Below are 16,912 nucleotides of genomic sequence, written 5' to 3'. Positions count from 1 at the left end.
TGCTCATGGATTGGCAGAATTAATATTGTGAAAATGTCAATGCTACCCAGGGCAATTTACACGTTTAATGCAATCCCTATCAAAATACCATGGACTTTCTTCAGAGAGTTAGAACAAATTATTTTAAGATTTGTGTGGAATCAGAAAAGACCCCGAATAGCCAGGGGAATTTTACAAAAGAAAAACCATAGCTGGGGGCATCACAATGCCAGATTTCAGGTTGGAATTTCCATTTCCATCCTGAAATGGGGAGATACCTGGAGTTTAGCAGCCATCTTGTAACCAAGAGTAACAAATATGAGAATGAGGATCTAGAAGCACAAATCCAACAACACAGAGCAGTATATAAATATAAATATATGTTTATATGTGTGTATGTGTGCCCATATGCCCCCTAACTCCACACATGCATTACCCACCCCCCCATTATCAATATCTCCCATGAGAGTGATACATTTGTTACAATTAATGAACCTACATTGACACATTATCCAGAGCCCATAGTTTACATTAGCGTTCACTCCTGGTGTTGTACATTCTATGGGTTTGAAAAAATTTATAATGATATGTATCTACCAAAAATAGACCTGCCCTACGACCCAGCAATTGCATTGTTGGGGATTTACCCCAAAGATACAGATGCAATGAAATGCCGGGACACCTGCACCCTGATGTTTCTAGCAGCAATGTCCACAATAGCCAAACTGTGGAAGGAGCCTCAGTGTCCATCGAAAGATGAATGGATAAAGAAGATGTGGTTTATGTATACAATGGAATATAACTCAGCCATTAGAAACAACAAATACCCACCATTTGCTTCAATGTGGATGGAACTGGAAGGTATTATGCTGAGTGAAGTAAGCCAATCGGAGAAGGACAAACAGTGTATGTTCTCATTCATTTGGGGAATATAAATAATAGTGAAAGGGAATATAAGGGAAGAGAGAAGAAATGTGTGGGAAATATCAGAAAGGGAGACAGAACATAAAGACTCCTAACTCTGGGAAACGAACTAGGGGTGGTGGAAGGGGAGGAGTGTGGGGGGTAAGGGTGAATGGGTCACGGGCACTGAGGGGGGCCCTTGACGGGATGAGCACTGGGTGTTACTCTGTAAGTTGGCAAATTGAACACCAATAAAAAATAAATTTATTATGAAACCATAAAAATAAAAGAACTGCTCTAGGGATCCCTGGGTGGCGCAGCGGTTTGGTGCCTGCCTTTGGCCGAGGGCGTGATCCTGGAGACCCGGGATCGAATCCCACGTCGGGCTCCCGGTGCATGGAGCCTGCTTCTCCCTCTGCCTGTGTCTCTGCCTCTCTCTCTCTCTCTCTCTCTCTCTCTCTCTGTGACTATCATAAATAAATAAAAAAATTAAAAAAAAAAAAAGAACTGCTCTAAAAAATAAAATTCCAAACAAAGAAATATGTATACACACACATACACACATATATTTATATTTATATACTGCTCTGTGTTGTTGGATCTAACCAAGCACATAGGCGGTGGGTCATTATGATGGGATAGTGCAAAGGTCTACAAATGGCAAGAAATCAATCAAAAGACATCCCCGACAGAAACAAGCCCTCAGCAGCACACATGGAGAAGAAGAAATAGAACTGGAGGAGGCAGCCAGCCTAGGAGATGCTCTTCGTCTGGGAGATGATGTTGGCCGACATCTTGGGCACATCAGAACTGACATAGCAGATCTCCAGGAAAGAGAAGTTGGCCAGCAGGATGTACATGGGCTGTGGAGTTTCCGGCTTGACACCACGGCGCAGATGATGGATGTGTTCCCCATTAGAGTCAGAAGGTAGGTGATGGAGAAAATGACAAAGAGTAGGACCTGGAGCTCCCTGCAGCAGGGGAAGCCCAGGAGAATGAACTCACTCACAGACCCAGAGATATTTGTAGTCTCCAAGGTCGTCATCCATCTGACCTGTGGAAGTGACAGTGAGAATCACAGAAATGTTTACACTATTTTTCTTCTTCCTGGTAAAGAGATAAATGTTTATTTTCCTCAATTTAGGCTTGTGATATAACTCTCTTCCCTTTGAGAGCATGAGCTGTTCTTTCCTCTTCATCTCCTTTCCTCCCTTATTTATTCAATAAACATTTATTTTGCACGTATTATTGCCCAGCACCATTCTAGGAGATAGAAAAAAGACAATAAAAATGCTCAGTCACTGTTCTTTGGAATTTATGTCAAATGTCTTTTGTGCAAAGCAACTTCAAATAAGACATTCGTATCTCCAGAATTTCTACATAAAGGGAATTTAGGAGCTTAAGTCTGATTAGAAGAGAGCTAAGGAGATTTACCTTGGAACCTCGTTTGCAATGAAATGAAACTTTTTTACTTAGATTGTGCATTTTTTTGTGGCAACTTCATGGAGAATTGATACAGAATACGGAGTAATGTTAGCATCCTTCACCTAGATCATGGTGCTGCCACTGAAACAGTAATAGCTTGTGACAAATCAAAACAAAATATTTTCTTGTCATATGAAACATGATTATACTTAATTGGAAAAAATAAGGGAAGACTTTTGAAAAGAGAGATGGACCTCAGCCAAAGGGCAGAGATGGAGGCAGAACTTTAATAGCATATAATAATAATGTGGAAATACAAGACAAGACATTATGTTTAAAGAAAAGTCAAAGAAAGTGGAAATTAGAGTACTTGTAAAGGAATGGAGAGATACAAATTTCAAAGATGGGTCCATGTGGCAGAGTGCCAGTCTAGTTCAGGCTTATTTTACTCGTCGGTGGAAAATCACTGGAACTAGTCCTCGTAGAAGAGTAAAAGAATCAAAGGTTTATGGAAGCCACATTTGCAAGACATTTTCTCGGTTAGAAGCTAATGAAATTAGCAGGAAACTATTAGAAAACTGTTTCAGTACTCCAAGGAAGAAAAGCGTGAAGAGCCTGACCTATGGTACATAAGCGAAAAGCTACCAGGAACGGATTGAAGAGGTGTGCAATGGGTAACCAGCCTCCTGGCCCTTAAAATCCTCAGCAAAGCTGCTTAAGGAGCCAGGAAGACACAGGAGAGACCATACATTCCATTTGCCATGGTCACACTCTTGAGCTCTCTCCTGATTGTCCTTGAGTACTCTATTTCACTAACTAAGTTAGCTTCATTTACAAAGTTTTCCCCTCTTACGCGGCACACGCAATGGGGGCTGATTTGCTATGTTGTCACCTGTGTGAAAGAATAGTAAAAAAAAAAAAAAAAGAGAGTCGTCCAAATTATTGCCAAAGTGTTAAAGGAAAATTTTCCCATTTTCGAATCAGCTAACAATTCATTGTTTTAAAGATGACCTGCAAAGACAAGATGACAACTTCACAAAAACATTTCCCAAATGGAAATCAAATACCCACAAGCCACCATAGGACCAAACGAGCTCTCTTGCTGTTTTAATAGCACATATGAGGAATATGAGATTCTTCAGAACTCACTAGATCTGTTATAAAACCAGGTTACTACTCTCATTTCCCTAATCCTATGTGTAATATGGTTTATATAATAGAAATGGTATTTGTAAAAGAAAATAATCATGATTTTTTTACTCCATTTTCATATCAATATATAAAATGAAGTGGACACTGAGACACAGGAAAAAAATCATTGCTGCATGTGCCCAGACCTACTTATCCCAGAGCAGCCAAGGAGTCAGAGGTGTGAGCTCCTTGGGAGAACACCTTTTGGCTCCTTTCTTTACAAAGACCCCTCTCATCTCCCTCTCATGTCTTACTCTCCATTCCCCATTCCTTAACCATTCTAGATTCTGAAGCCTATCTCCAGAGACCTCAACCCCAGGAGCAATGGAGGCAATTAGTGTGTATCACACAGACCAGGGCATGTTTCACCTTCAGTGATTATCATAATGGAGACAAAAACAACAGGAACATGCACATACTCAGATGTACAATCTCACACAAACACACACACATGCATGCACATAGACACATATTCCAAACTAACATGTTATTATTCCCTTCAGAGTCCCCTCTCCTAAACTTAATAAATCACTTCTTAGCTAACAACATTTTTTTACATAAGATGCACCATTACTTTGAAGCTTTGTCAGACCTAGAGTCTCCCATTCTGGTTGTCCAAATGACAGTTTAAAGGTCTTGTCCACTATACTTAGATGGAGCCTAATTCTTAAACATCCACAGAGCTATCAATCTCCGTTCTTTTCAAATTCCTTAATTCTACCAGTAGATCAAATAGAATAGAGGTTTGCCAACTAATAAGACACTGATGGTACGACAGAGATAAATTAATTTCCTCTTCTTCAAGTCAAAGATATATTTTTTGTCTAAGCCTTCCTTGTAGACGGGTGTGCACATGAGACTGTGTCCTAGTCAGCAGAATGTAATTAAAACTGATGTAGAACACTTTAAGCTTCACCCAGGCATGATCCTTGATGAGCTCTGATACAATGAAGCATGTTGACCAAGGAAGCGGAGTTTTGAAGATGATGAAACCAAAGATGGAAAACAAACTGAGTTCCAGAATCAACATCAGAAAACAATGGCCTGTCATCAGGAACACCCATTTGGACTTTTTTTTAATAAAAGTTTTATTGGTGTTCAATTTATCAACATACAGAAAACACCCAGTGCTCATTCTGTCAAGTGTCCCCCACAGTGCCCGTCACCCATTCACACCAACCCCCACACTCCTCCCCTTCCACCACCCCTAGTTCATTTCCCAGAGTTAGGAGTCTTTATGTTCTGTCTCCCCTTCTGATATTTCCCACACATTTCTTCTCCCTTTCCTTTATATTCCCTTTCGCTATTATTTATATTCCCCAAATGAATGAGAACATACACTGTTTGTCCTTCTCCAATTGACTTACTTCACTCAGCATAATACCCTCCAGTTCCATCCATGTTGAAGCAAATGGTGGGTATTTATCGTTTCTAATGGCTGAGTAATATTCCATTGTATACATAAACCACATCTTCTTTATCCATTCATCTTTTGATGGACACCGAGGCTCCTTCCACAGTTTGGCTATTGTGGACATTGCTGCGAGAAACATCGGGGTGCAGGTGTCCCGACATTTCATTGCATTTGAATCTTTGGGGTAAATCCCCAACAGTGCAATTGCTGGGTCGTAGGGCAGGTCTATTTTTAACTCTTTGAGGAACCTTCACACAGTTTTCCAGAGTGGCTGCACCAGTTCACATTCCCACCAACAGTGTAAGAGGGTTCCCTTTTCTCCGCATCCTCTCCAACATTTGTTGTTTCCTGCCTGGTTAATTTTCCCCATTCTCACTGGTGTGAGGTGGTATCTCATTGTGGTTTTGATTTGTATTTCCCTGATGGCAAGTGATGCAGAGCATTTTCTCATGTGCATGTTGGCCATGTCTATGTCTTCCTCTGTGAGATTTCTGTTCATGTCTTTTGCCCATTTCATGATTGGATGGTTTGTTTCTTTGGTGTTGAGTTTAAGAAGTTCTTTATAGACCTTGGAAACTAGCCCTTTATCTGATACGTCATTTGCAAATATCTTCTCCCATTCTGTAGGTTGTCTTTTAGTTTTGTTGACTGTATCCTTTGCTGTGCAAAAGCTTCTTATCTTCATGAAGTCCCAATAGTTCATTTTTGCTTTTGTTTCTTTTGCCTTCGTGGATGTATCTTCCAAGAAGTTACTGTGCCCAAATTCAAAAAGGGTGTTGCCTGTGTTCTCCTCTAGGATTTTGATGGAATCTTGTCTCACATTTAATCTTTCATCCATTTTGAGTTTATCTTTGAGTGTGGTGAAAGAGAGTGGTCCAGTTTCATTCTTCTGCATGTGGATGTCCAATTTTCCCAGCACCATTTATTGAAGAGACTGTCTTTCTTCCAATGGATAGTCTTTCCTCCTTTATCGAATATTAGTTGACCATAAAGTTCAGGGTCCACTTCTGGGTTCTCTATTCTGTTCCATTGATAGATGTGTCTGTTTTTGTGCCAGTACCACACTGTCTTGATGACCACAGCTTTGTAGTACAACTTGAAATCTGGCATTGTGATGCCCCCAGCTATGGTTTTCTTTTGTAAAATTCCCCTGGCTATTCGGGGTCTTTTCTGATTCCACACAAATCTTAAAATAATTTGTTCTAACTCTCTGAAGAAAGTCCATGGTATTTTGATAGGGATTGCATTAAACGTGTAAATTGCCCTGGGTAGCATTGACATTTTCACAATATTAATTAATTAATATTCTGCCAATCCATGAGCATGGAATATTTTTCCATCTCTTTGTATCTTCCTCAATTTCTTTCAGAAGTGTCCTATAGTTTTTAGGGTATAGATCCTTTACCTCTTTGGTTAGGTTTATTCCTAGGTATCTTATGCTTTTGGGTGCAATTGTAAATGGGAATGACTCCTTAATTTCTCTTTCTTCAGTCTCATTGTTAGTGTATAGAAATGCCATTGATTTCTGGGCATTGATTTTGTATCCTGCCACGCTACCAAATTGCTGTATGAGTTCTAGCAATCTTGGGGTGGAGGCTCTTGGGTTTTCTATGCAGAGTATCATGTCATCGGCGAAGAGGGAGAGTTTGACTTCTTCTTTGCCAATTTGAATGCCTTTAATGTCTTTTTGTTGTCTGATTGCTGACGCTAGGACTTCCAATACTATGTTGAATAGTAGTGGTGAGAGTGGACATCCCTGTCTTGTGCTTGATCTTAGGGGAAAGGCTCCCAGTGCTTCCCCACTGAGAATGATATTTGCTGTGGGCTTTTCGTAGATGGCTTTTAAGATGTCGCAGAAAGTTCCCTCTATCCCTACACTCTGGAGAGTTTTGATCAGGAATGGATGCTGTATTTTGTCAAATGCTTTCTCTGCATCTAATGAGAGGATCATATGGTTCTTGGTTTTTCTCTTGCTGATATGATGAATCACATTGATTGTTTTACGAGTGTTGAACCAGCCTTGTGTCCCGGGGATAAATCCTACTTGGTCATGGTGAATAATTTTCTTAATGTGTTGTTGGATCCTATTGGCTAGTATCTTGTTGAGAATTTTTGCATCCATGTTCATCAGGGATATTGGTCTGTAATTCTCCTTTTTGGTGGGGTCTTTGTCTGGTTTTGGAATTAAGGTGATGCTGGCCTCATAGAATGAATTTGGAAGTACCCCATCTCTTTCTATCTTTCCAAACAGCTTTAGTAGAATAGGTATGATTTCTTCTTTAAACGTTTGATAGAATTCCCCTGGGAAGCCATCGGTCCTGGACTCTTGTGTTTTGGAAGGTTTTTGATGACTGCTTCAATTTCCTCCCTGGTTATTGGCCTGTTCAGGTTTGCTATTTCTTCCTGTTCCAGTTTTGGTAGTTTGTGGCTTTCCAGGAATGCGTCCATTTCTTCTAGATTTCCTAATTTATTGGCGTACAGCTGTTCATAATATGTTTTTAAAATCGTTTGTATTTCCTTGGTGTTGGTAGTGATCTCTCCTTTCTCATTCATGATTTTATTAATTTGAGTCTTCTCTCTCTTCTTTTTAATAAGGTTGGCTAATGGTTTATCTATCTTATTAATTCGTTCAAGGAACCAACTCCTGGTTCTGTTGACCTGTTCCACAGTTCTTCTGGTCTCGATTTCATTGAGTTCTGCTCAAATTTTAATTAACTCTCATCTTCTGCTGGGCATAGGGTCCATTTGCTGTTTTTTCTCTAGCTCCTTTTTGTGTAAGGTTAGCTTTTGTATTTGAGTTCTTTCCAGTTTTTGAATGGATGCTTGTATTGCGATGTATTTCCCCCTCAGGACTGCTTTTGCTGCACCCCAAAGATTTTGAACGGTTGTATCTTCATTCTCATTAGTTTCCATGAATCTTTTAAATTCTTCCTTAATTTCCTGGTTGACCCTTTCATCTTTTAGCAGGATGGTCCTTAACCTCCACGTGTTTGAGGTCCTTCCAAACTTCTTGTCATGATTTAGTTCTAATTTCAAGGCATTATGGTCTAAGAATATGCAGGGGACGATCCCAATCTTTTGGTATAGGTTCAGACCTGATTTGTGACCCACCCAGTATGTGGTCTATTCTGGAGAAAGTTCCATGTGCACTTGAGAAGAATGTGTATTCAGTTGAGTTTGGATGTAAAGTTCTGTAGATATCTGTGAAATCCATCTGGTCCAGTGTATCATTTAAAGCTTTCTTTGGAGATGTTGTGCTTAGAAGACCTATCGAGGGTAGAAAGAGCTAGATTGAAGTCACCAAGTATAAGTGTAATATTATCTAAGTATTTCTTCACTTTGGTTATTAATTGGTTTAAATATTTGGCAGCTCCTACATTCAGGGCATATATAATGAGGATTATAAGTCCTCTTGTTGGATAGATCCTTTAAGTATGAGATAGCGTCCCTCTTCATCTCTCACTACAGTCTTCCGGGTAAATTTTAGTTTATCTGATATGAGGATGGCTACCCCTGCTTCCTTTTGAGGACCGTTTGAATGGTAAATGGTTCTCCAACCTTTCATTTTCAGGTTGTAGGTGTCCTTCTGTCTAAGATGAGTCTCTTGTAGACAGCAAATAGATGGGTCCTGCTTTTTTATCCAGTCTGAAACCCTGCGCCTTTTGATGGGGTCATTAAGCCCATTCACATTCAGAGTTACTATTGACAGATATGAGTTTAGTGTCACCATGATATCTATTCAGTCCTTGTTTTTGTGGATTGTTCCACTGAACTTCTTCTTAAAGGGGAATTTTAAGAATCCCCCTTAAAATTTCTTGCAGAGCTGGTTTGGAGGTCACATATTCTTTCAGTTCCTGCCTGTCTTGGAAGCTCTTTATCTCTCCTTCCATTTTGAATGAGAGCCTTGCTGGATAAAGTATTCTTGGTTGCATGTTCTTCTCATTTAGGACCCTGAATATATCCTGCCAGCCCTTTCTGGCCTGCCAGGTCTTGTGGAGAGGTCTGCTGTTACCCTAATATTCCTCCCCATAAAAGTCAGGGATTTCTTGTCTCTTGCTGCTTTAAGGATCTTCTCTTTATCTTTGGAATTTGCTAGCTTCACTATTAAATGTCGAGGTGTTGAACGGTTTTTATTGATTTTAGGGCGGGATCTCTCTATTTCCTGGATCTGAATGCCTGTTTCCCTTCCCTGATTAGGAAAGTTTTCAGCTAGGATTTGTTCAAATACATATTCTGGCCCTCTGGCCCTTTCGGCGCCCTCGGGAACCCCAATTAAACGTAGGTTTTTCTTCCTCAGGCTGTCGTGTATTTCCCTTAATCTGTCTTCATGGTCTCTTAATTGTCTGTCTCTTTTTTCCTCAGTTTCCCTCCTTGCCATCAACTTGTCTTCTATGTTACTCACTTGTTCTTCCACCTCGTTAACCCTCGCTGTTAGGACTTCTAGTTTGGATTGCATCTCGTTCAATTGATTTTTAATTTCTGCCTGATTGGATCTAAATTCTGCAGTCATGAAGTCTCTTGAGTCCTTTATGCTTTTTTCTAGAGCCACCAGTAGCTGTATAATAGTGCTTCTGAATTGGCTTTTTGACATTGAATTGTAATCCAGATTTTGTAACTCTGTGGGAGAGAGGGCTGTTCCTGATTCTTTCTTTTGAGGTGATGTTTTCCTTCTAGTCATTTTGCTCAGTGCAGAGTGGCCAAAAACAAGTTGTATTAGGAAAAGGAGAAAAAGAGAGGAGAGAAAGAAGGAAAGAAAAGAGAAAAAGAAAAAAGAAAAAAAGGGAAAAGGTGAAGAAAAAGAGAAATAAAAAGAAAGAAAGGGGATAAAAGGGTGGGGGAAGCAATCAGAAATCAAAAAGAAAAGAAAAAAACCAGGGGGGAGTATCTTTTGATTCTTTATACTTAAATCCCTTGACTTCTCCTGGAACTTGTCCGTGTAGCTGGTCTCCTGGGGGAGGGGCCTGCTGTGCTGATTTTCAGGTGTTAGCACTTGGGGGAGCTGCTCTGCCCCCTGCCTGGTGCAGGGCTCAGTGGGGGTTGTTTACCCCGTGAGGCCCCAGGAGGAACAACCACAGTGGCTGCGGCAGCTCTGGGAACCTGGAGTCAGCCGCCGCAGTAACTCCGGGGCTCTCCGTCTGCAGGGCCTGGAGGCTCCGGGGCGAGGCCGCTGATCTGCTCAGCTCGGGGCAGGAGCATCCTTGCTGTCCTGGGCCCTCCCGGCCTCTGCCTGTCCCGGGGGGAGGCCGGATCCTGGGCTGTGTCCGGCGCCCTGTGCCCCGGGGCCTGCGCTGTTGGATTCGCGCTCCCGCCCCGCAGCCCCCTCCGCGGAGCCGCCGCCCGAGCCCCACCGAGCTGCTCCCGGTCCCGCCGTGTGCGCTGCAGCCCTTAGGGAGCTCGGCGCACTGTCCTGCACGCGCCGCAGGTGCCTGTTAGTGTCCCAGGGAGCCCGAGGGCATCCCCGCCCTCCTGGGTCCTGCTCCAACTCTTTGCATGGCCTTTCCGCCCGGGAAGGTTGGTGCAGCTCCTGCTTCTCAGGGACGGGGCTCTCCTGTCCTGGGGACACTCGTCCCGGCCTCAGCCCGGCTCCTCGCGGGGCCCCTCCCCCTTGGAGGCCTTTTGTTTCTTTATTTCTTTTTCCCGTCTTCCTACCTTGATAGAAGCACGAACTCTTCTCACTGTAGCGTTTCAGCTGTTCTCTCTTTATTTATTTTTTTTTTTAGCTGTTCTCTCTTTAAATCTCAGGCCAAATTCGTAGATTTTCAGGATGATTTGAAGGTTATCTAGGTAATTTGGTGAGGACAGGTGATTTGGGGACCCTACTCTTCTGCCATCTTTCCCCTCCTCCCCATTTGGACTTTAAATAAGCAGTAAACACCTTTAATATTTGATCCACCAAAAAAAGAAGGTTGCTTGGAAAATGATAATGTGACCAATTGAATCAAATATTTACCTTTTGATAAGTATATGAGAGACTCCTAACTCTGGGAAACGAACTAGGGGTGGTGGAAGGGGAGGTGGGTAAGGGGTGGGGGTGACTGGGTGGCAGGCACTGAGGGGTGTTGGATGGGATGAGCACTGGGTGTTATTCTATATGTTGGCAAATTGAACACCAATAAAAAATAAATTTATAAAAAATAAATTTATAAAAAATATATATGAAGAAAACAATATGTGGGTGACTATATTAAAATGTATATATTTGTGAGCTTATTCCCTTCAATTTCCTAATTCTAAAATAGCACATAAATATTTAAAAAACAATGTTTATGAAGAATAAATTCTGAGAAATAAAAATTGCAAGTCAGAATGAGTGCATTTTAAATTTAGGTTGATGCGGGCACGTTTCCCTCCCAAGACATTTCAGAGCTTTCTCCAACACTGTTATTTTTCTCTCTATTCTTAGCAGCAAGGCCCAGCTTTTCCTACTGTGCTGCTGGTCTAGTTTTGCAAACTAGACATACAGCAACACTATTTTATGACTCCATTATGATAATGTATGTCAGTGTCAATTGATAGACCATGGAACATATCCTTAAGACTCTTCATCCAAGGTGACCCAACGTCTACCCTTCAAACCTATGATCTACATCCCCAAGAACACAAAGTTAATGACCACACTAAATAAAAACCTGCAGAACTGGATCAATACCCACAAGCCACCATAGGACCCACCTAGCTCTCTTGCTGTTTTAATAGCACATATGAGGGATACGAGAGTCTTCAGAACTCACTAATCTGTTATAAAACCAGGTTATTACCCTTAGAATTCTTACACATCTTACAAATCACACGTCTTTTGGAGGATTTTTATATTCTGATCTCCTAAGATGAGTTCCATATTCTAGCACATGGCTTTTTAACCTCTTCACACAGAGTAGTGTTCAGTGGCTCATAAGACTGTTGTAACCCTTAGCACAGCCTTTGTCATACACTACATTCAACAGCAAAAAGCCTCCATGGAAATATGCTACTGACAGAGGACTTGTGGTAATGTGAAGACGATGCTGTTGTTATTATCATTGTCATTATTAGTCTTTAAGTTGCTCTCAGGTGCCAAATATGTGGTTGAAACCCAGTAATTATTCTACTGTTTGGAGTCTAAGGTGACTGAAAGACTCAGAATTTCCATTGGGGCATGTTTGATTAGAAATGAAATATGAAGGCAGCCAGGGTGGCTCAGCGCTGCCTTTGGCCCAGGGCATGACCCTGGAGACCCGGGAAGGAGTCCCACATCAGGCTCCCTGCATGGAGCCTGCTGCTCCCTCTGCCTGTGTCTCTGCCTCTGTCTCTGTCTCAGGAATACATAAATAAAATCTTTTTAAAAATGAAATATGATTTTAATTGAATATGTCCCCAAATGAAATATTAAAGCTACTAACCTTAAACTCTAATAATGTTAGCGTAAAACAGATTTCTAATCTTGACTCTTCAAGACTCTGAGATGTCAGCTATTTTTTTTCAAGAAGAATTGTGAAATTCTCAAAAGATTGAGTCAAAACCTTTCATCTGAATTACTTTCTTCTTGAATTTAATTAGATACACTACATTTGATGAGAGAAAGAACTATCCTGTGACACTGAATGACACAGAATCTAAACAAAGAAGCCAAATTTTCAAAAATGCAGAACTTATCATGTCATTTCCTTGCTTCAGATCCTTAAATACTTCCTTCTCCCCTGCAGAATCACGTTTAACCTCATTAGTGTCTCTAAGTTCCTGCCTCCCTAAGTTCATCTCCTTTCAGGACATCTCCCCCTCCATTAACTCCATATGACTCAGTCATACATGTTGTATATACTACTCCTTCTGCTTGTAATGTCATCCCTTCTATCTAGAAAACTTTCAAGTTGTCATTCAAGACACAGCTTCTCTGTGAACCCTTCTCTGACACACCCCACCAACCCCTCCCTAATCTATACTCAGCCCAACACTCTTCTCTGTTCCTCTGGTGTCCTATGCATTCCTCTCTCAGCATTTTTTATTGGAATTAATAGATCTGTGCCCACATAAGTCAAGAACTCCTCAAGAACAAGGATCCTGTCATGTGCATCTGTAGATCATCAACACCAACTATGGTGCTTGGAACATGACTAGAGTTTAAGAAGTTTTCGCAGGCCCCAGAGTTCCATGTATAAGATCACACATCCTCTGGCCTGCACACCATCATCAGCAAGACTAGGAGGAGAAGCAAAGTTCTGCTACCTCCTAGTAAAGTTACCCTCCTCTCCCTCCCTCCCCTACAACAGCTACTGTGGAGACAGAACATCAGTACAAACCCCATTATGCTCCTTTCCTCAAAATGGCCCTGACCCCACTGGTAGCAAAAAGAAGCTTCCTTGCTTCTTTTGCTGCTTCTAGGTTTTTATCACTCCTTCCTCTCTAAAAGCTGTTTTAAAGTTCAATCTCCCTTTAGAGGAAGAGGGCAAAGGAAGGGAGACAGAACAAAGAAAATAAACACAGTAAATCATTTATCTAAGGTTAGTAATTGAAAGCTTCTAATCTACTAACCCTAATTCACCCCATCCACACTCACTCTCATTGCAGAGGAGAACATAAAAAGCCATAGAGCCGTATTGTCCATTATGGTAACCACTAGCTACCTGTGGCTACTGGCACTCAAAACGTGACTTGTCCAAACTGAGATGTGCTGTGAATATAAAATTCAGCCCAGTTTTCAAGACTTAGCATGAAAAACGAATATAAAATATCTGGCTAATAATTTTATATTGATTATATGTTAAAATAGAACAGGAGAGTCTCTGCCTATGAGACCTAAAAAGTAGGCAACACTGAGCAACCTCTGAGCAAGTTCCTTTGTGTGCCAAGAATTTGCACACCTCAGGTGGGCTTGATCTGACATCCCAGAACCAAAATTATTCCTTTCTTTAATTTTATCCCCAATGATAATGCAGTTTCTAACAATCATATGCATTAGGGTGGAAGTAACTCCCTCAGGTGGAAGTCAGCCTTCGGAGAAAGAGGAGTGGCTGCCTCCTTGAAACCACTCTCCACGTCCTCAAGGAACAAAGCAAAGGAGCACCCAGAGGGCAGGGCGTTGCTGCAGTTGGGGGGTGGAGAAGGATCTGTGACTTGAAGGGAAGGATCCTACCCCATCTGTAGTTTGAATTACTGAGAAAAATCCATAACAGCAACATCAAAGAAGAAAAGAAAATGCACACACAGACCACACTGCAGCAGCCGAAGTTTCTGTAAATGTCAACTTGATAACAATCCCAATAAAAAACTGACACTGGTGGCCTGCTTTACATTTTAGAATTATTTTTAACTGTAGTAAAATACACATAACATGACCTTTATGTTGTCATAAAGTTCAGGTCAAAACTGTTGCATACAGTTTTTTAAGTGTACAATTCTTTGACATTAAGTACACTCACATTGTTGAGCATTCACCACCACCATCCATCTCCAGAACACTGTTCATCTTCCCCAAAATTTGTCTCCATTGAACAGCAATTCCCCTTCCACCTCCTCCAACTCCTCTACTTTCTGTCTCTATGAATTTGATGAGTCTATGAATCTTATAAAGTGGGATTATACAGTATCTGTTGTTTTGTAACAAGTTGGTCATCCATGGTTCAGAATTTCCTTTCTTCGTAAGGCTTAATAATGTTACATTGTACGTATACATCACATTTGGTTGATCTGTTCATCGGTTGATGGACGTTTGAACTGCATCCGTCTTTTGACTGTAGTTTGCATTTTACAAATACTTTTATATATGATTGCTCATTTGATCCACATTTAAAAACTCCAAAATGTTCTTTTTAAAAACTGGGAATGAAAGTTGTGATTTGCTGAGGTGGAACAGAACGCAGTCCTCATCAATCTTTGTCTAAAAAAATCATTGTCATCATTTTCATAATGCAAAGAAATGTGGGGGTAGGGGAAGCAAAAATAATTCTTATTTTGACTTGCATTTATAGAGACTTCTTTCAAGAATCAAAACTTTTTTTCCTTAAAAATAGGCACTTTTATCTTTCACATAAATATAGTAGGATCATCACTTAAAAGTTTAGGAAAAAGAACTGCTGAAGCTCTTAACTTGACAACAATAGCTAATAATAATAAATTTTGATATAATTGTTATTGATAATAATATGTTATATTACATTATATAATATTTATTGAGCCCCAGGCACTATTTTAAATGCTTCCATGTATTACCTCATTTAGTCCCAAACACCATATGATGTAGACATGATTATTAAGATCATCTCCAGTTAAAATTGGGAAAACAGACAAATAACAATTTGAGTAACTACCCCACAGTCAGTCAATCAATACAGAATAGAGACAAGCTTTGAATTTTAAGAATTCTCATGTGAACCCATTTATTCTAGATCTGACACCTTTTCTTACTTTTAAGTATAATTTTTCTAGACTCTTTACTACAGGACTCAAAAGGAATTTTATCTCCCCAAACCACCTCCCATTCAGGAATTATTTCTAAATTTTACATACACATCACTTTCCTCAGGGCAACCTTCATCTCCCTATTCCTGAGGGTATATAGATCAGAGGGTTTAGAAGTGGAGTTGCAATTGAGTAGAACATTGTCAAGAACTTCTGCATACCAGGCTGACTGGCTGCCCCTGGGCTAACATACATTACCATGATTGAACCATAATATAGGGACACCACTATCAGGTGGGAAGTACATGTGGAGAAGGCTTTTTTCCTACTTGAACCTTTGGGAACCTGAACCACAGCTCGAAGGACCAGTCCGTTGTACACAAGGATGTAGAATAAAGTGATAAATGTTATCACAGCACTGAAAATGCTACAAGTCAGAGTTGTCTTGGGGACAGGTACACATGATAAGGCCAGCATTGCTCCAAGATCACAGAGGTAGTGATCAATGACATTTGAACCACAAAACGGAACTTGGGAGACAAGGGTGGCTGGGGTCACCAACCAGAGGAAGCCACCCACCCAGCAAGCAGACACCAGGGTTCCACAGATTTTCCTGGTCATTATAGTAGAATAATGCAGGGGATGGCAGATGGCAACATACCTATCAAATGCCACGAGGGCCAGGAAGAAGAGTTCTGTGGCACAAAGAAAGAGGAAGATGTAGAACTGGAAGATGCAGCCGTTATAGGAGATGGTCTTGGTCTTGGATAGTAAGTTGAACAACATGTTGGGCACTTTGGAATTGATGTAGCAGATCTCCAGGAAAGAGAAGTTGGCCAATAAAGTATACATGGGAGTGTGGAGTCTGGTTCCACCACACAGCGCAGATAATAGCACTGTTGCCCAACAAAGTCAAGATGTAGATGATGGAGAACAAAATAAAAAGGAGAATTTCTACCTCTTGACTACATAGGAAACCCAGGAGGATGAATTCATGAATGATAGCAGTGATGTTGTTGCCAGGCAAAACACGCACTTCTCTCTCACCTAACATGTGCACAGGCATAAACAGAACCACATATGGAGTCTCCTATTAATTTACCCCCCACAATACCTCAATTTCTCGTCAGAGCTAGCTGGCATTATAGAAAATAAAATGGAATATTAATACTTAGTCAACATGAAGAATTTTTATCAAAATAGTTCAGTTGGAAGACAAATAGAAAAACATTACTGATAACATTAAATGTTTTCTCCAGAGCTTTTTCTTCTTATTTTAGCTTACGAGAAAAATAGAGATAAAGATGAATCATAATACATCTTAACTGCTCACATTTAACTCTAGCACAGCTAGTAAGCTTCAGGAAGGATTTTATAACCTTAAGCTGCACTGAAATATTTTATTGCCTACGCTATGATTTCAGTCAGCATCACGAGGTCCATAAATTCTCCCAATTTAACTACGTTATTATTGAAGCTTAAGAGATCACAATAAAAAGGCACATCCATAAATAAATATACTAACTCATTAATTAATTTCCATTAGAGACTTACATCCGGAGATGATTCTAGTATGACAAAGACAATGCTTGGCTTTTGAGAATTACTGTTATATCATACAGGTGC

The 16,912-nt window shown here is 40.6% G+C and overlaps 1 pseudogene; it reads right to left on the bottom strand.

The window, feature by feature from the left end:
- Window positions 1–1,634: 1,634 nt before the first annotated feature.
- On the bottom strand, window positions 1,635–16,340 carry LOC121481025 (annotated as a pseudogene).
- Between the last annotated feature and the right edge of the window lie 572 nt (window positions 16,341–16,912).

The sequence above is a fragment of the Vulpes lagopus genome, chromosome 23 (genome assembly GCF_018345385.1).
Source record: "Vulpes lagopus strain Blue_001 chromosome 23, ASM1834538v1, whole genome shotgun sequence".
Taxonomy (NCBI): Eukaryota; Metazoa; Chordata; class Mammalia; order Carnivora; family Canidae; genus Vulpes; species Vulpes lagopus.
Note: the sequence above shows the minus strand (reverse complement) of the source record. Positions and strands in the feature narration are given on the sequence as shown.